The sequence below is a fragment of the Mesocricetus auratus genome, unplaced genomic scaffold (assembly GCF_017639785.1).
Source record: "Mesocricetus auratus isolate SY011 unplaced genomic scaffold, BCM_Maur_2.0 Super-Scaffold_100023, whole genome shotgun sequence".
Classification (NCBI taxonomy): Eukaryota; Metazoa; Chordata; class Mammalia; order Rodentia; family Cricetidae; genus Mesocricetus; species Mesocricetus auratus.
Genome location: NW_024429204.1, coordinates 7,805,108 through 7,828,883, shown reverse-complemented (window position 1 = coordinate 7,828,883; position 23,776 = coordinate 7,805,108). Strand labels below are relative to the sequence as shown.

At 41.0% G+C, this 23,776-nt stretch overlaps 1 protein-coding gene across 1 annotated transcript in view; it reads left to right on the top strand.

Moving 5' to 3' along the window:
* Positions 1–23,776, top strand: part of Angpt1 (angiopoietin 1) — a 414,397-nt gene that overhangs the window by 137,881 nt on the left and 252,740 nt on the right. The window contains exon 3 of the mRNA XM_040730588.1: positions 12,910–12,997. The gene's annotated coding sequence lies outside the window, so the exon portion shown is untranslated. The remainder of the gene's footprint in view (positions 1–12,909; positions 12,998–23,776) is intronic.

Here is a 23,776-nt window from a genome sequence, read left to right as displayed (position 1 = left end):
CTGTATAGGGGCATATGATAAAGAGGAATTTGTTGGCTGTGGCCATGGAAGCCCATAGGGGGTTTGTGGAGAAAAGTAAGATCTTTGTGGTTTGATCTTTAAAACGGACCAATGCTTCAAGTTTACTTTTGTTTAATTGTCAGGAGACTGAAGGCAACAGAACACATTATTTTTAAATACTCAATAAATTGCCTTAATTTACTTCATTCCAAAGGTATAGATCTTGTGCTCATGTCTTGTTCTCAGCATATCATCTGATTTTCAAATGTTTGGGGCTTAATAAAATATGAAGTACATTTTGCCAAGAAAATATCATCTGTGATTTTAGGCATGTTTATTTTAGAAGAAATATAATCCTGATGTTTATGATTCATTTACACTTAAATCCAAATACCACTGAGAGGAACCCCAAAGCTCATCCAAGATAGCTCTTGTCACTCATGCATTATTTTTAGAGAAGTTTTCCTTGAGTTATGTAGCTATGAATATTAAACCGTATTTAATTTGGAAACTTAAATGATATGGACTCTCAGTTTAGAGAATATCATAACCACATTGAATCGTGGATATAGAAGGGATTCCAAGACATGGCTGAGTCCTTCATTATAAAGGGAGGGACTGCAGAGCAGAGAGGGCACCTGGCATATCAGCAATTGTGTTCAACCAAGGAATTAACCAGTGTGCACAAATCATGTGGTACTTAATTGGTTCTTCACATATGAGCACTTAAGACAGAATCTTCAACATAGATGGTGCTGGATAATGTCTCCTTAATAAATAGATCAAGGTCATTGGAACACCCCCTATCAGATAAGTGTGCTGTAGTTGGCCATTCTGTGTAGTCATTAGTCATCTGCAAATAAGGGCTGGGTTGTTGATGGGCTTTTGTCTTATCAGACACAATGGTTGATCTCAAGAGGCTTTTAATAAAAAATATAACATCCAGCTATTAAAGAGACTTATTAGATTAGCATGAGGTCATAAGTGCCATTTTGCATAACTTTGTGAATAAAAATATGTATATTAGAGGGTGTGGTGGGGAATACACTCAATCCTAGCACTCAGTGGCCGAGGCAGGTGCATCTCTGAGTTCAAAGCCAGCCTGGTCTGCATATCAGGCCAGCCAGAGCTGCATAGCAAGACCTTATCTCAAAAACAACAATAAAGTTATATATATATATATGTGTGTGTGTGTGTGTGTGTGTGTGTGTGTGTGTGTGTGTGTGTGTGTATTAAAGAAGTTTAATTCATCCTTTCATTTTATGTGCATCGATGCTATTTCTGGAGCCTAAGATTTACGGAGTTCTCTGGTTACACTGCCCTGTTAGAAGAAACTTCCCGTGGAATCCTTGGGTATACCCACAGAAGTTCTAAGAGCAGGAAGTAGACCTTAGGTCAATGGGGTGGGGAGGTTTGTAGTCCTGAAGACGAGTGATGTTGGAGAGATGAAAGTAAGAAAAAAACACTGATTAAAAGACAAAGGGAATTGTCTCAGGAGCTGCAAACAGGGCTGTGATACACGGGCATGATGTAATGTTACGGTTCACTGTAGACTTTAGCTCTACCACTTACTAAGGCGTTTACCTTAAGCCTTTGTTTTCTGAGATAACCATGCAAACGCTCATAATTATAGCACCTATCTAATATGCTTTCTATAAAGAGATTCCATCTGCACAGAGATCAAGCTGAGTCCGGAAGTGAGGTGTTTGGAGACACTCATGGTCTTTCTCATGGAGCATTGACACGCACGCACCTTCTGTTTTCTGGGAGCAACTTTCCTGTTTGAGCTTCATGTTGTCCTCTCACCCAAAAGCATCTTAAGAAAGAAGAAGAGCAGTACTTGATGGCTCTATGAGAGGGTGGGAGGATCTACCACTTCCGGAACTGCTGATGATAGATGAGTAGAGTGCAGGCTAGGTTGAAGCTACTTTTTATTACCAGCTTGTGATGCAGTGGGTATACAGGTTGTGTGGAGCTGAAGAGGGAGAGGAAGGGAGTCTTTGTTACTTGTAAACTTACAGGAGTTGAACAACTGACCTAGTATTTCTGAGGCTTCCTTTCTCCCTCTATAAAATACCAGTAACAAGACAAATACCACAAATCGTCATGGAAGCAAGATGACACTGTATTGCAAAGCACCTAATAGTGATATTCAACTAAAAGATTTTATGAGCCATGCCCCTCTCCTATCATGTAAATCTCAATGCATATTGAAATAATCTTCAGGTTCTTTAGAAAAGAAAAGCTAAGTCAGAAAAGCAAGGAGCAGGAGGGAGAGATCTTTGCTAATAGAAACCCAAGGGGACAGGAAAAGGAACCTCATATGACTCACAGGGGACCAGCAATTGTGTCTGCTTCATATGCAAGAATGAAAGTCACCATGCATTATGCAAATGTCCACCATCCAGAGAGGTCAGATGGTTGGTGGTACATTACTTCAGATTAATGTTCAAAGATCCCATCATAGTTGGGAATGCTGGCAGAGCTGAGCTAAATGGTGGAAAATCAACCCTGTCAGCCTTGTCCTTTGTGACATGATCAAGAGAGAGAGGAATGAAATTAAAATATGACGTGGTGTTGGTAACACAGCGTGGTGAATAACTTTGGTAATACCATGGACCACTGGAGAGACAGTGCTTGGTATCTGTGTGGCCGATGTGGGCCGGGGCCTCTTGCACTGAGTTGAAGGTGTCTATTGTCCTCCTCCATGGCATCCCTGCACTTATTTGAGGTGCTAATCTTGCTTGTGCAGTCCTTTTCAGTTGGCTCGTGGATCGTTTCCTCACTCAAAAAATGTCTGTTGCATAGTGTTTAACCCCAGTGAATAAGCCTGCACATGTCATGATTAAATATCTGTAGTAGGTGGGGCTTTTTCAATTAATACCGTTTCTTAGTCATATACATGACAAAATCCCAAGCCTCAGTTTCAACTTTTGACAAGATGTCATGTAGATAGAGCCCAGATAATCCAAGAGTAACCACTTAGGAAAATTCAGATATTTTAATTAGGTTTTGTGGCTCAGGCCTGGGGTCCCGCATACTCAACTATTTGGGAAACTGAGAAAGAGGATCACAAGTTCAGGTCATGTCTGGGAGGGAGGGTGTGTGTGTGTGTGTGTGTGTGTGTGTGTGTGTGTGTGTTGCTCACATAAAAATACTTCTAAACAGAAACCATCAAATTCTTAACAAAAGAGAACATCTGCAACATAGTTCCAAAACACTCCTGAAATTACCCAGTCATTCAGTTTGAATTCCTTATAGATAATTCTGCCAGACTTTCTTATTCTTTGCATGCATCATATGGAGTAGAACATTTTACTATTAGAGTGCACAGACACTTAGAACTGTTTCTGGTTTTACTCTTCCTTCCTTCCTTCCTTCCCTCCCTTATTTGTTTTCTTCCTTCCTTCTCCCCTTCCTCCTTCCCTCTCTCCATCCCTCCCTGCCTTCTTTCTTTCCTTCATTTCATTCTTTCTTTCTTCCTCCCGCCCTTCCTTCCCAAGGTCTTGTTACACAGCTCAGGCTGTGTCAAGATCCCTTCCTCAGCCTAATGACTTGCCAGGGTTACACTCATGTGCCACCATGTCTGGTACAAACTGCTTTCAGTAAGACTTGTAGTTGAATATTGAACGCAATTTTCCCACTTAATGGTTTTGGATCTAACATCCAGATGAAAGTACCATTTAGATGTGGTAGATAAAAATCCTCTCTCATTGCCACTTACAGTCTGGGCTCCTACAGATTGGTGTGGGGGTCAGTTTAGTTCTCTGGACTTGTTTCTTATGTTTGTGTATCTCTTAGTCAAGCATGGGCCTACTTTGTCTTACTCAGGCCTATTTTTTTAACTGAAGATCTACAGTGGGTTTTTTTTTTACTACTGTTAAGATACAAAAGAAAGGGCCAGAAAAAAGCTGTTAGTTCCTAAATGTCTTAAAAATTATTTGCAAGGTGAAGGCAAACTCTGCACAACCAGACATGATTATTTATGCACACATGTCATCCATGTGTGAGGCAAGAGGAACACTTGTGCCCGGGAGTTTAAGATCCAGCCTAGGCAGCGTAGTGAGACTATTCTGTCTCCAGACCCCAAAGACACTGCAAAACATTACACAAGCTGAATATAGATGTGACTAAGAGGCGGCTATGAAGCATTGCCTTCCATGATAACTGGTGCATGAAACCATGTGTCATGATAACCGGGCTTAGCCACAAGTTCTTTGTTGTGGGTCTTTGAAATGCCAAGAGGCCAACACAAAGTTTCTAGCAATAGAGTAATCAGTGTTTTCAAGGAACGTAGGTGTTAACGCCACACAGTTTAGTGATGGGCTTTGGTGAGTGCTCTGGAAAGCTTAATTCGGACAGCAAAATGGTCACATGTTTGAAAGACTTCTCGGTAGCTTTCCCAACACTCCCACACAGAAATGAAGACCCAGTCCCACTGCCCTTGATTATAAAGCCACTTCCAGCTGCCATGGCAACTCAGGCCTGCAGAACGTGCTCTTTGGGATTGCTGAGGCAGGGTGGTTGCCGTGAGTTAGAGGCCAGCCTGGGCTGTACATGAGATTCTGTCTTACCACACAAAATAAGTAAAATCCTTCTGGTTTTTGGAGGATAAGTGATCCTTACCACCAGGAAGAGTAGTGGCAGTAGTCGGGGCTTGTTGCTTAGAAACAGCTCAGAAAATAGTGCTGTTCCCATGCACAAATTCTGGTCCTGTTGCCCTCAGGCTTGTGTGTATCTGTCCGGGAGACTGACAGTCTCAGGTCACTTAGTCTTAAAGATGTAGTTTACATTCAATTTTTCTGCTGCAAGTCAGCAGTTCCTTGGCACTTCCATGTGATCTCTGGCCTCATAAAACTTGTAAGGCAAGGGCTATCAGGGAACACAGCAGCCTTCAAGTTGTCCCGTGGAAGGAAAAATACTAAGTGGTGTTCTCCAAGTGGCCACTATTTTAAGTCTTTAACAATTAACAATCTTAACCTTAGCCATGACCTTAACTCGGTGCAATCATTAACCTTATTTTACCTAGAAAGAAACTGGGGCCCAGAGAAATGTCTAAAGCCAGGGCTATCTTGTAGCTGATAAGCGATGGCTATGGGATCTGTATCTAGGCAGCCAGCCTGACTCCAGAGTGTGTCCTTGTTTGTTACAAGCCTCAGAAAGAGCAAGTGATTTCAGACAGCGTATTTTTCTTGTAGCTAAGCAAAGAGAAAAATAGTCAGATACATGGTTTCATGTATTTAACAAGAGAAATAATAAAGTAGGATGTCTTTTCCTTGGCACAAATCTCAAGAATGGATTAGTAGCATGGTGAGGTTTGCATAAAACCATATCATAATAGCAGTAGACTCTTGCTTTAATTGGGCAACTGGCTTTTACACCACGGTCAGTATAGAAATTCTACTTAACCCAGCATTTCTCTGTGCAAGCAGGGGTCATCATTTCCTCATGCTCTGCTTCTCAAGCCTTCATAGGAAACGAAGGGTCCTGGGATTGTCTGGAAGATGAGATTGTAACTATACCCATGGGACTGTCTTAAATAGTAGCTGTCTGAGGATTGCACAGGTGCTAGATTTTATGTAATTTTTAAGCAAATCCTCCCTTAAATACCTTAATTATAGGTATTCTATATTGCTGACTACTGTGAGAGCTACTTAGGAGGAAGCGAAAGAGATTTTCCGCAGAGAGTTGAGCCAGGCCACCGCCTACAGTGCAGAAAAAGTCAAGCGGCATCGTTTTCTGATGCCAATCATCCACCCAAGCTGGGACAAACAAAATGTCTCCAGAAATCACTGCAACTGAGACCTACTAAGTCACCTACAAACATTGTAGAGAAGGTAGGCATTATTTAATTCTTCCAGAGTGATAAAAAGCAATGCCAAAGTTTCTCAGGACGGTTGGGGTCAAGCCACATTTGGCAAGTGACCAGACACTGGGCTACCTAGAATGAGATAGTTAGTCGTTATGCGTAGGGAGCTCACACATGTTGCTTGTTACTTAGGTTTATTTCAGATTGACCATTTACGATATTTTCGAGGGTCAAATGGTGACCAAAGCCTTTCCTCCAAGTGATCTTTTTTAGGAACCATGGCCTTTTCTTCTGCCTCTATTATCATGCATGCTTCTACAAGTTCTGCATTGCAACTCTTAAACTCAGAACTACTTTTTTCAGATCCTCAATTCATTTATATCTAAACACTGTTTGAGCAATTCCAAACAGAGCCAATATCTGATTTTCCTCTGTTGAAACAATCCATTTAATTCATCTTCTGTTTTTCATAGTTTTAAAGGATGTATGGAAAGGCCTAGAGAGAGAAGGCATCACCCAGTTATTTATACCACATAGTGATCACTTGTCGGTCAATTAAAATGCATTTTTATAGGCCAATGCATTGCTTTTTCCAAAATGAATTCTTGGTAGCTAAGGGCGCTTGCTCTACAGTTTCGAAGGTCTATGTTCAAGATCCCAGAACCCACACACTGGTGCCTATGACCACAGCCTTCTCAGAGGCGGAAGCATTTCTGGGATTTGCTGACTGCCAGCCTAGTCTAGGTTCAGTGAGACACTCAGTTCAAGTGAATGATGTGGTTATTGATAGAACCACATGCATGGACACAGGTACACACATGTACATACTCCACACATACCCACTACACACACACACACACACACACACACACTCACATACACAAAATAAAAAAAAAATCACTATAACCTGGTGCAAAAAGTAAAAGTGTTATTTTAAAAGAAAGGCTACAAAAAAAAAAAAAACGACCATGAGATTAGTATTCAAGCTCATGTTTCTCTTGGTTGCTAAGGTTAGGTAGCAAATGTAACTTTCGCCAGACATGGCAACCAGGAAACTGTAACCTATAACCATAATTCAAAGTCTCAGAGACACATTGTTCAAGAGAAATTCAGCTATTTCTTATACCTAATCAAAGATTTCAGCTGCAGTCTCGTGGAAGAGACAAAAGTGGTATCATGAAACCCTGTTTAACAATATTTTCTCCTCATGGCTGGAGGCATCTGCATTTGGAACATAGCTGTTATTAATGTAAAGTGATGGTATAGTGTTCAGTTTGGTAAAAGATTAGCAGCAGGGCATTGACCCAAGCAGAAAACTCTACTGACTGGGACAAATGCAATGTGTATATAAGTTAGAGGGTTACATGCCATCATCACAGGGATTCAGTATTTCCCGTACTAGTTGCAAGGGATATTCTTCAGTCATAAGTGGCCTTGAAGTGGTATTTATTTTTCTAAGAAGTCCTAGGAATGTGGCAACTTTGTCCCAATGACTTTCACAGATGCTCCGGGAAGGAAGGGCTAATATCCTTCAAGGGTTCAAAGGTCTACAACAGAAACATGCCTGACTAGATGAATTCTCATGTAGTGTGGTATTTGCCTCAAGTAAGCCCTTTAGAAAGAAAATAAAGAAAGCCCTTTAGAAGAATAAATACTACTTTTCCCAACACACACACACACACACACACACACACACACAGAGAGAGAGAGAGAGAGAGAGAGAGAGAGAGAGAGAGAGACTTGTCTAATTGTGTATCTACACGTCTGCCAAATTTGAAAAGGTAATGGTCTATACTAAAACTGGTAATTTGGGTTTTGAATATGGAGGCTCCTCCCTGCTTTGCATAATTAGAGAGAATAGTATGATCCCTTTGGATGGTTCTTTGTAACTCCCAGTTAGACTTTGATAGACACTGTTCAAAGAAGACCTTCCCTCCATTCTCTTCCTCTCCTTCTTTTCCCCCTTTGTCTTCCACAGTTGGCCTTTCTATTCAGTCTTGTTTGGAAAATGTGCATTACCGAACATCTTGTAACATTTTTGGCAAGCACTGCACAATTATACGATGATCACTTTTATGTAAGTGTGAAGGTAGTTTGATTATGGACATTTAAAGAAACTGAATTACTTATTTGTTCATTACATTTTAAAATTTGTAAGAAGGCTATTTTTAATTTCACATGGTAATCCGAGTGTGTAGTTTGGTGATAAAGTCTGTTTCAAAGTGATGGTGAGAATTAGGGATAGGATTCTTCATGCTGTTCTCTCCTGCATCTTAGTTTGGTATGTTTATCTCGTGTAGCGTTCCAGCTTGTTTGGAAAAAAATTCTGAAAAACAACAGAATTTCAAAGTGTATTCATGCAATCACCTTAAAAAAAGAATATCTAAGCAAAGCCGGGCGGCAGTAGTGGTGGCTCATTCCTTTAATCTCAGTACTTGGGTGGCAGAGGCAGGCAGATAGATCTCTGCAAGTTCAAGGCTCAGTCTGGTCCATAGGTTCCATGTCAACCAGGGCTACACAGAGAAACCCTGTCAAGAATGACCAGGCATGATGCTCCTGATTTTTCTGTTAGCATGATTGTATTTAACAGTAAATTTAGTTTTGATGGCTCTTACATCTGCTGGTAATGTTTCCTTGAGTAGGTATGTGAAGAAGGAATGCCAGACTTGGCTGTCCTTTAGATAATTCAGATCCTTCAACTTTCTCTGGCACATGCCATGTTTGAGAATGTAGACTCATCATCTATTGAGAGCCCTTAGGTACACATACACTTACATTGTACAAGGCAGCCATTTGAAATTTGTTATGAAGCTATTGTGGTTTTTATATGTGTCATACTACAGCTTTATGATAGTCATTATGTTAGCAGCCTATTGCAAAGACTTGAGAAATCCAACATTCTTCATCCTAGCTGATAAAATTGAGTTGCACCTGATTTGGATATTAGCTGATGTGAATTTAGTAACTGACACTTTAAAGGCATGGGGGAAACATGTTTAATTGTGCAAATACCCTTCAACCTCACATATCAAAAATTCTTTTTGAAAGGGGAAATTCGGGAAGGCTCAAACATTAAACTACTTTTAAAAATCCAAAGATTTTTGAGGTGCAATGTTGCAACTACCTCAGTTACTTATAAAGCCCCTGTGTGTATGGAAATGCGTGTGCATGGTTATGTCCAAATGCTGGCCGGATGCAATCACACTGAGTTTTCCTCAGCTTCCCTTAGAATAATTTGATTGCCTTTAAAGCGCACTCTTTTAGAGAACGACTGTAAATGGTTTGCTGGGATTAAATAGAATCTGTTCAAAACGAAAGAGAAGGAAACTTTCAGTTCATCAGAGCTTTAAGAAAGCAGCTGTTTCTGTTCCCGACCTTTCCCTAATAAAGAGCAGCCTCCCGAAGCCATGTGTGTTGACACTCATATCTCCAAACACTTCAGATTTTAGGTCTTCACTCGGATGAGACTGAGTTCTCTTTTCAAGTGTTTAAGCTTATAGAAAAGAAATACGTTTAATTTTGGCACAGCCCGTGGAACACTGGCTGCTCTGAGCATTCTGTTTCTCAGCGTGTATCCAAAGACGTTGTGAAGCTGAACAACAGAGTAGAAAATTCCCAAAGTTGTCTCGTCTAAAAGGATGTGTCATAGATAAGAGCGTGTGTGAGTGGAATAGATTGTTTGCCTTAACTTTTTATTAAGAGTACCAGAGCTTATTTATTCATAATAGAAATTATAATGTTTATAAGGGCCTAAGATTCATAGTTTTGGAGTTTGACATCCAGTGAGCATCGAAGCAAATATACATTCCCTAGTAAATTCGTTCTCTCGACAAATATTTTGTGAATGTTGGCTACAGTATGCGGGACTTTACAAAGCTTATAAGGAGTGTTGCAGTAGCAGTGACATCCAGGTTTTAAGGAACACCATTGTGGCTTCTGCCTTGTCTCTGCGTTTGTCAGGCTTCACAGAATAGCATGGCATACAGATGAGATACAGGGACGTCGATCCTGAGGCTACTTGTCGTATGAAGAGTTTGCACTAATTTCTCATAGCAGCCAGACCTGTCTGATCAACTAACATTAAAATGGTCATACTACCACCATTTTACAGACGTTTCTGGAATCTTACTGTTTTGGTGATTATCCTGAGCCAAAATGGATTCTTCATCTCAGTGGTTGTGAAACTGCTTTTTGACTTTTGACTCAGCAAAGGTGTTACTTGGACCAAACCAATTTTTACATTCCATTTTAATATTGGCTTTAGTAAGGGTCATGTTTAATAGGAGATAAATTACAAACCACTTGCTACCTTTGTCTCTCTGCCCACCCCCCTCCCATGGCCTACTTGTGGTGAGTGTTTAAAATGAGAAACCTTTCCCCCATCAATAATTGCAATAGCTATGTTGTTGAAATGCCGCATTTTTGTGAGGAGAGGTGCATTGCCCAGCCAGAGACCTTAATCCAGCAGTGATGACATAGAAACTGAGTCAAAAGTTTAAAGAATCTTGGAGCCTTGAACTCAAAACCCATTTCACACATACAATCTGGTGACGTCAGTCTATAATTCCATGTCATGAAAATGTCTAAACAAAGCATACACAACTTTTTATTTTGTATGACTTAATTAAAGTACCATGGGGGGAGGCATCTTCTCCCCAGCTAAAACGTACTTAGTTACAACGAGGATCAATTTTACAGGCAAGACAACTTTAAGCCTAATTTAGCTGGGACTTCTTTTGATAGGATTCCCACAATACATTTCTGTCTTTCTCAGTTTGAGGAACATTGAGGATTAGTGTGTGTGGTTTTAAAAATCCAGCATGTCTAACTCAGAATACAGTCCTTGCCTTCCTTGCTATTCACTGGGTAAGACAGTAACCTTCCAGGGGTTTACACTGTCGCCACTAAATCTTTTCCAGTAACCAGACACCATGATTTGGAACCAGAAGGAGATTTCTTCTAACATGTGGGAATTTGTGTTCAAATCTGTCGTCAGTTCGGTTATTGGTGCCGCGTTTGCCTCTGTGTCCTCTTGTGAACCGAAGTAACTCAGGTTTTTATGTGAAGGACCATCCGGGCGTCTTTTCTAAGCATGTCTGTTTTGTAAGAAAACAGATACAGGAGCAGGAAAGGAAAAACAAGCCTCTACCCTGACTACGAAATCCTACTTCCCCTCTCCCACAAGCTTGTCTGGATTCCATTGTCTTATTCTATCTCCCAGATGAGCCTCTACTTCCCCAGCTTGGACCTTGTTTGACTACAAGAGCTCTGAGCAGGCCTGTGTCACTTATGTCTATCTGCCAGTTTGCACCCCTTACCCATCTGCTCGCCCTCTGCCTGTGGCATGTGCATTATATTTCTATCATAACTCTTACCACAGGCTCATGCCGTAAAGCCGTCTTACTTTTCAGAAAACAGAGTGTGGCTGCTGTCGTCACAATGCGGTCAATAATTTTAGAAACATCATTGAAGCCTGTATTTTCTTTTGTAAAGTATTGTTCAGATTAATTTTATATGTCTGAGAGTTTTGCCTGCATGTACATGTGGTTACCAAGCATGTACCCAGTGCCCTGGGAGTTCAGAAGAATATATCAGATTTCTTAGAAATGGTTGTAAGCCATTGAGTGCGGTGCTGGGAATTGAACCCAGCCCATCTGGTAGAGCTCTAAGTGCTCATAAACACTGAGCCATCTCTTCAGGCCCCAAGCACACATTTTCTTGAGTGTTAAAAATATCTATTATTTTTCCCTCCCAAAAAGTGTTCTAAAATCCTCTCTCTTTTCCATACAAAATGTTCCATATTTAGTCCCTATATAGTTTCTCTCGCCACCTCTCTTGGCCCTTTAATATTCTTGTAAATTTAAAAACAAAAATCCTAATTTGCTCTTTCTACTCGGTTCATTGGTCTCTCGGTAAATAAATTCTCCTTGAAAAATATGACATTGAAATGTTTATTCTGTCACTGTGTGTCTCCAGTGTCTGTGTGGCTTCCAATAGCCAAGTCCAACTCCCTGGAGACACAGGGAGAACAAGCTGTCGTTATTACTGGTGACTGCCCCACAATGGCTGAACGTTAGGAATAACTTTGGAAGCGACCTCAGCTCCAGTGCACTTGGATAAAAGTTGGCATCCATTTATTTTTAAGAAGCCAACAAGGCCGTTTGGTTAAAGTCAGGGTGTTTATTACAGGAGGTAGAGACAAATAGGAGATTAAAATTAAAAGAAAAGTGGTCACTACAATTCATTGCAGATTGGTTGTGATACAAAACCAAATGGACCTCATTTTAGAAAGAAATTTTTAGAATGGGATGTAAAAAAAAATCCTATCAGATATATCATGACAATAATTTGATTGGTTTCCTGGGTTGGCCTATGGTTTAATGAAGATAATTTACTAATAGTGACTGGAATATTCTCTGAAATGAAAGTTGTAATGTGAAATATTAGGAAATGTTAGCTATAATTGCTGTGCTTCATAGAGGAAAGAAATGCCTGGGCTAGTGTGAAAGTCTGGGTAATAATCCTAATATGGTGGGGGCTGGGAAGATGGTGACACTGAAAAATGCTCTCAGTGGAAGGGGGATCTCATCTGACCATGTGACATCAGACACAGAGATACACACTGCAATCCCACCACTGGGGAAGGGGATCTCATCTGACCATGTGATATCAGACACAGAGATACACACTGTCATCCCACCACTGGGGAAGGGGGATCTCATCTGACCATGTGATATCAGACACAGAGATACACACCGTCATCCCACCACTGGGGAAGTGGAGGCGGGGCATCCCCTGGGGCCTGCCTGACTAGCCATTCTACCTGAACTGGTGAGCTCCAAGTTTAGTGACTCTGACTTAGAAGGTAAGGCAGAGAGAGACTGAGGAGATGTTGACCTCTGACCTTCACATCCATGCACACTCACCCTGATCTCAGTTGTGCACACACGTGCGCACAGATACCATACACAGACATTAGAGAGTGTTACACTTCCATCAGAGATGTACTACATGATGTTCATGTGAGTTTATTCACTTAACGAACTGTCCTTAGGGATGGAGTTTGACTCCGTGGTTAAGACTTATTTCTACTCTTGCAGGGAACCAGAGGTCAGTCTCCAGCATATACAGCATGTATCCCACAGCTACCTATAACTCCAGGTGACCTGATTCCCTCTTCAAACATCTGTGAGTACCTATACACATGATCTTATATGCATATGAGCGTGCGCACACATACTCCACAAGCATACAGATAAAACATAAACTAATTGATTGATTGATTAACATCTGTAAGCCACAACTGTATGCCAGTCAGAGTACTGCATGCCAATCAATGTATTGCTGTGATGACCATTTAGGAGACAGTAGTCCTAAAACAAATAAAAGGTGTCTATGTAATTATAATTATGTTAAAGAGATTGAAATGTTTCTGGGGCTAGGGAGATGGCTCTGCAGTTAGATGCTTTCCGTCTCAGTCTGGGGGCTTGCATTCAGATCCACAGAAACTCACTGAAATGCCAGGAAGACATGGCCACCCATCTGTAATTCTAGCATGGGAGGGCAGAGACAGGAAATACCCAAATCAAGCTAGCTAGTGAGACTAGTCATATTAGTGAGCTCTGGTTTTGCTGGGAGAACTTCCTCAGAGAATATGGTTGGAAAGGGATAGGGGAAACTCCCAACATCAACCTCAATTCATACACTCACATGTTTGTGTGTACCTACACTTCTGTGTGTACATACATGCAAGAAAAGGCATACAGCTGTACACACACACACCACACACAGAGGAAAGATGGAAACATTAAATGTTTCTGCAAAGAATTTGGTGATATTTAGGTGGAAGTTGGAGAAGATTCAATATGTTTCATAGACATTCTAAGGGGAAAGCATCTAGAGACAGAGAAATCTATTATCAGAAAGATCATGAAAATACCCTTAGCGAAGGACTCTGGTAGTCTCACGACTGTGGTTGCAGACCTACAGAGGAAGGCATTCATTCCAGAGACAGTCTTGCTGGGATCAAAAATGATTCAATGACCAGTTGGAGAGGACACTGTGGTTACCAGGAAAAAGTGGGGGAAAGCAGGAGATGCTGATGACATGTGTTTTGGGGTACCTAGGAAATTGTTGTCATCAGAATGTGTGATGATTAACTTCAACTGTGAACAGTGGACAGTCACCTTGGAGAAAAGCGTGTCAGTGAGGAAATGTCTGTCTTGCTGGCCTGTGGAGTGCCTGTAGAAGATTGTTTGAATGGAGTTAATTGATGCAGGAAGACCCAGCCCACTGCAGGTGACACTATTCCTTAGGGGGTCCTGAACTGTAGACAAGTGAAAAATCTAGATAAGCACAAATAATAAACCAAGTTTACATGCATATGCATTAATTGCACTCTCCTCTTGACTGAATATGATGTGACTAGATACTTCAAGTTTCTGCAACTACGATTTCCACACAGTTGGAATATAACTTGAAATTGCAGGCTGAAACCAACTTCTTCTCGGCAAGTCGCTTGTTGTCAAGATATCATTACAGCAATAGAAAAGAAACTAGGACAAAATGTGAGCTGATTTTTAGTAACGGACAGTGAATAGGTGATGTTGGACACGAATAACAGCTTAAAAACTCTAGAGCCCTCGTGTTTCCCCCTAAATGTCTTCCACATGTCTGTTGATCCTTTTACTTGTTCGTATGAATCTTGGGGCCCAAAGGAGAGATTAGTTTTCTCATTGTCCCCTAATGTACCTGTAGACAATAAACCACAGTCTCCAATCAGCATTCCTTTGAAATCCAAGCTAGGTAGAACGATGGTGACTGTCTTGGACTCTCTCTTGAAAACATGTGGACAGCTTTTATTGCACTTGCCTGTTTAAATGTAAACTTGTCAAGATCCATTTCTCATATGACGCAGAGCTACAGCACCAAGCATAAATGCATACAGGAATGGATAAATGTAATCTCTGTTTCTCGATTTCCAAGGTTGACCTCCTTTTCACTAGGATTTTAGTTCTGTATCAGTGTTCAACCAGAGAGGCCAAAGAGGTAGGAAATCTGTAATACAGTATACATGTTAAAGTATATATGCTCAAGGGTTAAGTACAGAGAAAATGCACACACAATTGTGGGTAATGGGTTTAGAGTCCCAGGACAACTGTTGAGTGAATGATGCAGGCTTGGAAAACACAGGACGGGCAGTAGGAAGAGCAGGCCATAGTAGGCACTACAATGGGAGAAAAATGCCTTGTCTTTGATCTGCTGATGACCAGGGGCGCTCTGAAGAAGCTTCATAGCACAGAGACGAGACTAGCACAGAGCATGCATGCAGCCCTGCGTTGTAACTGGCTATTCACTCCTGCCACCATCCAGATCGCTTAGCTTTGAATGCATTCTTCTTATCTTTCTTTTTTTGTAAATCTAGTGTGTAAGCCTCACGTGGTAGTAAATCTACAAGTCCGACACGCAGAGTGTTTGAGGGACGAGGATAACAAGTTACAGGCCAGCCTGGGATTATGATTTTCTTCTCCTCACCAGTTCAGGGTGACATTTCAATATGTCACAGGCTGTCATTTACCAACCGGGTCTTCCTTTCTCACTATCTGGAAACTGGAAGTCTGTGGTCGAGTCTCGAGGCCTCTTCACAGTGTTGGCAGAGAGAGTGTAGAGGGAGGGAAGAAGAGGGAACTTGATGTTTCTTTCCCTAAAGATAATCCTACACTATTAGGGAACTTTGGTTACTGCTTTAGGGTCCATCTCCAAATGTGAGACTTCTACATCTTAACTTTGGGGAGAAAAAACATGACCAGTACATAAGAATGCTGTACAACTGTATCTATCTCAATTTCCTTTGTGAGTGAATGCTCACTCAGAAAGTATTGAGTCCTGTCTGTATTAGCCCCACCTTGAGGGACCATATGTCATGGATTGATGTCTTCAGGACTGCAATCAGAACCAGCAGAACAGCCCTGGTCTGTTCCTGAGTTGGGGGAGTATGGATGAGGGAAGGCTAGCTATCCGGCATTATTGAAAAGACATAGGATCATATCAGTGGGGCAGTCAATTAATAATGAAAAGCACCCAGTTTATTCATGTATTATCTTGAGTAACCATCCAAAGGTGGGGACAATGGCAGAGGACATGTATTATGTATGAAGGACAGACAGCAGTTACTTCCCTTAATCCTAAAGACTCTTCTTAGTTGCACATCCTCCATACCAGCACCAGCATGAGTCACAAGCCTTCTGGGTGGGTGTAAAACCCCCCTGGGCCTAGGTCTGTGAATCTGTGCTGCTGGGCCTGTCTAAAATGCCTGGTGGTCCTAAGAAAGAGCTGAACAGTCAATAGTGGGGCAGGAGCAGGGATAGGTGTGGCTGGCAGGGAGAGAGGATAAGTAGGAGGAGAAAAGGCGAAGGGAGGAGCAAAGAGAGAATCAGGAGAGGAGGATGTCAAGGGCCAGTCACTCAGCCACCCAGCCAGCCACAGAGTAAGAAGGAAAATAAGATATGCAGAAGTAAGAAAGATAAAAGCCCAGGGGAAACATATCAACGGGTTCATTTAAGATAAGGAAGGATAGCTAGAAACAAACCAAGCTAAGGCCAGGCATTCAAAAGTAATAATAACAACCTGTGTGTGATTTGTTTGGGAGCTGGGTGGCGGGCTCCTCAAAAAAGACCTAAAGATCAAAAGGAGCCCAAAAGAGCAAAGAAGTCATACAACAACAAAAATGGCGACCGACGTGGGGCTACAACACTCCAATGAGTCTCCCAAGCCTTTCTCATATGCTTGAAACTCCAGTATTCTGCCTCCTGCTGGTAGCTCTCAGGCTGCATCTCAGAGGTGTAGATGACTCACCGTGGTAGTACATAGACATTATAGGTAGAATAGAAGGCAGTACCACCCTGGGAACTCTTCTTTGTAATCACAGATACAGGGTACCCCAAATCATTACAGGGTACCCCAGATCCTTCCTAAGTGAATTACTTTGGGGGAAAAAATGGTGTCTGGGACTTTAATGATCTTTAGTCTTCCCCATTCACTAGTTTCTTCCCCTAATCTTACTAACATTGACATTTTTTTTACTGTCTTGAAAGAATACTTTTGAGCCTTGTCCCTAGCTGGTTTTCAAACCCGCTCATCTTACATGCACTCTGTCACAATTCAGTGGTCAACATCCTCCAAACCATCAAATCTAACCATCCTTTCCTCCCTGGCTGTCTGCAACACATGACTGATCAGATTCCTTGATGCACGGGTCTCAGATTACTTACTCCTCTTATCTTCCATATTTCACTCCTTCAAAAAAGTAGTTATTTTGGATTTTTAAAAAAAGGGGGGATCATCCTATCCAACAGTGATACTGTGTAAACCACTTAAGTGTTTTTAAAGTTGTGAGTTAAACAGACTGATGACATTAATTTTAGTATACTCTACTTAACTCAATATATTCTTGATATTACCGTTCTAGCCTGTAATTAATCTGAACTTCGTAAACTAGCTTTTATCTAATTTTGGTACTGTGTCTTTAAAATTCCATGTGTCTGTATACTTACAGCACATCTTGACTTAAGCTAGTTCCATTCCTAATATTCAATAGTCTCAATAGGCTCCTAACTCCTGTCTCGGATAACATAGCTTTGGCGTTTATGTCCCTGACATTAGTGCTTAGGTCCAGATCTGGAAACCAACTGCCACCTACATCTATCAATCTCTTGCTTGTTCAATGTGTCTGTCAAAGTGACACCAATTATCAATGAGGCTTTTTACTTTAAGGAATTCTTTTAAGTTACCTCTGTGAAGATATTCTGAAAGGTTCGTTTTAGATACATTGTTATATGTGTGACCATGTTTGTTACAAGGGCCCTATTGTTACCTAAGAAGTAAAATTTACCGTTGTAAATGGGTTTGGAAACTTTGTGATAAAAGTGAAGTAAACAAGGATGGTGTCTCTTGCCTGTAATTACAGCACTTGGGAGGCCGAAACGGGATAGCTAGTTCAAGCAGCTTGGGGGGCATAGCCAGCCCCTGCCTCAATAATGAAAAGAAAGTGAGTTTTAATAATAATAACAACATTGTGAAACTTGACCAATTCAGTTGTGCTTTGCATGAACAGATTTTTAAAAACATTAATTTTGGCCATCTCACTGTAAGAAACTACATTAAAAGGACCAAGTCAAGTTCCAGTCTTCTGTACAACATTTTAGTTATGTTCTTCTTAAAGACAAACCTAACTGGTATTTCGCTCATCCTCAAGCAGATGGTGTATGGATTACAGCCTTCCTTTAGCAATTGTTAGCAAGCAGCACCTGCATTCAGGACCACTGGCCAATATTTTTGAATTCATTAAATATCGTTGTAAGTTGCAACAGTGATAGATCAACAGTGTTTTGGGTTAGTAGCTGAGAGCTCCAGGAGAAGAAAGGCTCTAACGTCATGAATGAGCATTTTGTTCTCGCATCGTTTTCCAAGCTCCGTAAATAAAGCATCCTCCACTGCAAAGGAGTGAAGTGGCTGGGCACTCAGCAGAGAGGACTTATTCAAGGGACACAGTGACAATATTAGCATTACAGAAATTTACTGTGGACATGAAGATGCCTCTGTGAGTTGATAGCAGATGATCACACCCTTCTGAAGAAATGCCAGCCCCATCATTTGCATTTTATTTCTGTGTCCTTGCATCTGATAGTCTGATTGTCTCCAAAGAAGCAACAGGCCTTGACATGTACAGACAGAGAACATGGTTACCCTGGCAACCAGCACCATGGACCACTTGTGACCCCTCTACCAAGAGCATCTACATCTTTTCAAAAGATAAACTAAAGCAGTCAAAGCCCTTGCAATCTGACCTAAAGCAAAATAAAAGTCCTGTTTTTCAATGCTGATGGAAAATACAACTTATTTTTACTTCATTATTGATCCATGGACTTGCAATTACGCACGGTCATTTTATGTTGATTTCAACACCGTGAGTACAGCATTTGGTTAGGTAACTGACTGTGTGGTACTAAACCTCCCTCTTGTACTCAGAGTGTATAGATCCAGCAGAGGGAGCCCACACATTATTGATGATTAAACGTCGGTCTGAAATGATTTAATTGTACTTAGAGATATGTTATTAATACAAATCTTGTTGGCTCTGGAGACTGTAGGTTACCCAGCGAAGTATAAAATTTTAATGTTGACTTGTTCTTTTTATTTTTAATGTCCTATTTGTTTTTAAAAACTTGGGTTTATGTATGAAGTACATACATTTTGTTTGATTTTTTTTTTTTTTTGTATATCTAGTTCAAGAATACTCAATGGGTTTGATAGGGATTCATGTTAAATTTCCTGAAGCTTTTGGTCACATCTTCTCCTTCTCAATTCCCCCTGCACACCCAAGAAGTGTCATGAAACAGTCTCATAACGGAGTTCAAAACCAAAATAAAACATGTAATCCCTGGCTGCTTCCATATAAAGAGCACAAGAGGTTTACAGGTCATTGTTTACTCGTCAAGAGAGACGTCTTTCAAATTGACATGTCTCCCATAGGAAGCTGTGGGATCCCAGGACTTGCCTCGCTCCCAGAAGACATTGAGTCTCTGGGTGCAGTTCAAGTACCAAATGTAAGGACTCAGGCATTATGCTGGCCTGCCCCTGTCACCTGACAGAGTGCACTCAGGCAGTGCCCTGGTCAGCCCGGGGGTTCCATGACTGCATAGTCTGTGTGCAGGTGCAAAGGACCCTTTAAAAGAAAGACCCCCACTCCCACCCCACCTACTTATGCTCTTTTTCTTGCTCTCTTTCCTGCTTTCCCCCTGGGGCGGACAAGACTTTTCCTGTCTCCCTCTTCTCTCCTGTCCTCTCTCTGTCTCTGTGTCTCTTTACCTCTTTTCTCTTTCCTTCCCCCTCCCTCCCCTTTCTAATAAAACTTCTCACTAAGCTCAGTCTGCCTGGCGTGTTTGTCCCTCTGCCTCATTCACACACACACACACACACACACACACACACACACACACACACACCCGCCTGCCATGGAATCCGCCAAGATCCCCCACATGCTTTATCCTAACATCAAGGAATGTTAGTTTTTCCATTAATTTCTCCAGGAATACCGATTGACATTGTCTTTTCCTTCCACTGGCCATTTCAAGCTTGAAGAATACAAGTGTGATAAAATGGCTACTAGTTATTGGGTTCCTACACGCTAGATACTGTGCCTCACTTTCGATCATAAACCTCACGACAACCAGTTGGTTGGAGAAAGACTTCATTTCTTAGAACTGAAATAGTCATGAGACCCTGAGGTGCAAGCGGATGATCTTTGAGAAAGACCTGCTTCCGAGATGAATTCCCATCTGCAGGTTTCACTCTTGCTTCTGATGAAGCCAGAATTTCTTTTTTTTTTTTTTTTTTTTTTTTTTTTTGGTTTTTTGAGACAGGGTTTCTCTGTGGCTTTGGAGACTGTCCTAGAACTCGCTCTGTAGACCAGGCTGGCCTCAAACTCACAGAGATCCACCTGCCTCTGTCCTCGCAGAAACATTTGAGAGAAGATCAATGCATGGATAATATTTGAAGGTGTTCGATGGACCAGTCCCCTGGATGCTCTATGTGTAGTATACCATGTATGTATACGCCATGCTTTGGCAAATAAAGAGATTTTATCATCATCACTACCCAATAATAATAATAATAATAATAATAATAATAATAATAAATACATGAGCCTAGGATTGAAACCTAGATTGTTCTGATTTTAAAATCTAATCTGCATTGGTTTTGTATGATTATTCCTCCTAGTGAGTTTCCTTGAAGTAAAATCTCGTGTGTGTATTTATCTGCACTTAGTTCAATAATGGCATCTGTAAAGGTTCCTTCTAAATGTCAACTCAAACATTTGTCCACAGCACACATCTTCAGTGTGCACACTCCGACTAGTTTGTAAACAAACCATTTGTTTTACGTTCTTCAGCTAATTTACAAGGCAATCACTAGTCGATAAAACAGAGACACATATTGTCTCCAACGTGGATTGCATTGGTACTCTTTTGGTTTAACTGCCATATTTTATGAATGAGAAGACAGACTGTGACTTGCTTGTTCTCTTCTTGTTGGGTAACAAGAATGTAGAAGAGCCACTCTAAACCTAGAAGACAGATTTCTCCGTTCTGCTTCAAAACCAATCTAAATAAACAGTGATAAAAATATATGTGACCCCCAAGTCTCCTTATGTAACTCTATGCTGAGTTTAGTAAGCTTAAGGCATTTGGGGAGGCCAGTGATGGGTTTTAACCATGTCCTGAAAAGGAAAAGATGAGTTTCATTCTAAGACAAAAAGAAAGAAAAAAAAAAAGGAAAAAAGAAAATGGATTCACAACTAAAAATGCAATAAAATGTGTTTCAGAAGTCCTTTGTGATGAAGTTCATGATGCCAATACCAAGTTTGTAGAGGTTGTATTTTAGTTGGGTGAACCAACAAGCTTAACCATATCATGGGTGTTCAAGATGAGGTTCTGATCATAGCGCCAGTTACTACTGAAAACCCCAAGGTGGTTGGTCCTTGCTGCCACATGAAGCTGGGCTGCATCTAAACACAAGGTTTAAAAAATGCATACCTCAAGGAACCTCAAGGAGGTAGCATCTCTGTCTCAGAATTTGTATTTATTGGGGCTAGAGAAGGAGCTCAGCCATTAAGAGTACTGTTTGCTCATGCAGAAGATTCGGGTTTGGTTCCCAGCATCCACAGCATGGTCATGACTATTAATAATGACAGTCCATGGCATCCAGCATCCCTTTCTGACCTCTGAGGTCACCAGGCATGCACATAGTACTCATATATATGTACGTTATGTGCAAAATAAGCACACGCATAAAACTGTACATAAAATTAAAGTTTTATTTAATTTTTATATATTTAAGACGTATATTTGATTCTTGCTAATATTCAATACACATTTAAAGCTATGGGTACGCATGTATGTATCAATGACTGAACATGTTCTGTGTCCCATACATAGACATACGAAGTGGGTTTTTTTTTCTAAGTGACTCGTAAGCCTTTGCATGTGTCCCTTGAAGTTCCTAAGTGAGTATAGGCCAGCAGCAGGGTCCCAAGGAGATGGTTGAGCTAAGGCTTCTCCTTCCAGGCACTAATCCATTTCTAGAGTTAATGCCCTCAGAACTGCCTCTAATCTTCTTGTTTCTTTCAAATGTCCATATGTGCTCAGTAGGTGACAGAGTGTGACTCTGGTAACCTTAGCTTTACTACTGGTCCAGTACATGCCTCGTATGTTTTCAGGCCTGACCTGTGGCAGTGGAAAATAAGCCAATACAAAGTAACTCTTGTGTCCTCGATGTCAATTAAAGAAATTGTAGATGGACAGCTCATTTGACAGGATGCATGCAAGCTATCCAGGAAAGCAAGGTCTAAGCAAAGAATGTCTAAACACAGAACTTAAAAACTCTCCCCCCCCCAGGAGAAACAAAGCCATTTCTCACCATATAGTTATTTTCCTGGATTGTTGTCTTACACAGTTCCATCCCTGACATTTGTACACTTTCAGTAACTGTTTGAATGAATAAAACCTAACAGACAATGCGGAGTGAGTCTTGTGTGCCAAGCAGGGAAATGAGAACTTCTAAGTCTATTAGCACACTGGAGTTCTGTGAGGTAGACTTGTGGAAAAGGAGAGGTCTGTAACACAGCCAAGGTCACTCAGTGAGTGACAGAGGTAGGATCTGAAGTGAGATTTGTGTTTCTCAAGGTCGGCACTTTAATCACCAGGCAGATTTAAGTTGGAATGTTTCCATCTGAAGCCTAAACAGTTGGTCAACTCTGGTTCTGCTCACACAAAGTCTATTTTGCTTTAATGCAATAATTATAGCATGATCATATTGTTGCTGCAACTTTTCCTGGCTTATGTAAGCATTTTGTTTGGTTTGCTGTGAATGCTCCTTTTTAAAAAAAAAAAGCATAGGGACCCTGGATTTAAATATAATTTTAGATCACTGGTTGACCCAGCTCCAAAATTCCTGTGAAAATATTGTTTCCAACAGGGGAAAGACACATTAAAGATATGAATTGGCACACGGAATGTCAGTCCTTGCCGTGATGCCAAGAATGAAATTGTTTTGTGGGTAAATGGGGTTTGGCTCCTGGTATGTTACAGTGACTTTCTCACCTTGGTAACATATTATTACTGCCATTCAGACTGGGGGACAGCTACGTTGACTCCCTTCCATAGATTAGCAGGATATGTATTTCACCCCTGAGCTCACAGAAATGAAAATAAAGTCTAAGGCCAGGTCAGTATGGTCAAACAGCTTGGAAGACTGTCTGGTTTTGTTTTCTTGTTAATTACAAAAGAGGTCACCTTTGGTTTGGGAATCTTGTATAACTGACGAAACCATGCTAATAAATTAGCTAGGGAGAACAGTGTTGAAGCATTATTGATTGTGGTTTAAGGGGGATGATATATCTAAATGAGTGAGGTGTGGGAGTGGAGGTTACATGAAGATTTCTAAGAGTTGCCTTTTTAGTATATTCCAAATCAACCATCATTTCCTGCACCAGTCAAATTCCTACAAACGCATCAAACTGGCCACTCTTATGAAGCAACCTCTGATACATTGGGTCTAGAAAAATACAGGTTAGCTTGTACAACTAGACAAATTAACACTTCTCCTTTTTGTGGTCTTTCCATCCTGCCAAATAATAAATTCGCTGTTTTTTTTTTACCTCTAGCTCCTTGTTGCCATGGGATCCAATCAGACACAAAGTGTGATCCTCCCGACCCACTCCTGTTGTTGGTGGCCTGTCTGTAAATAAATACATGTCTTGTTTAGTCCAGTTTATGCCTATGAAAATAGCCTGAGTAAAGTGTGATCTTTCAAGAGACAGTTTAGAGGTAGAATCTAGGGCCAACTAGATCCAGCCACTTCTTTAATCACAGAATCTCTTGCTTGGAAGGCGCCTCAAAGGTCATGCGG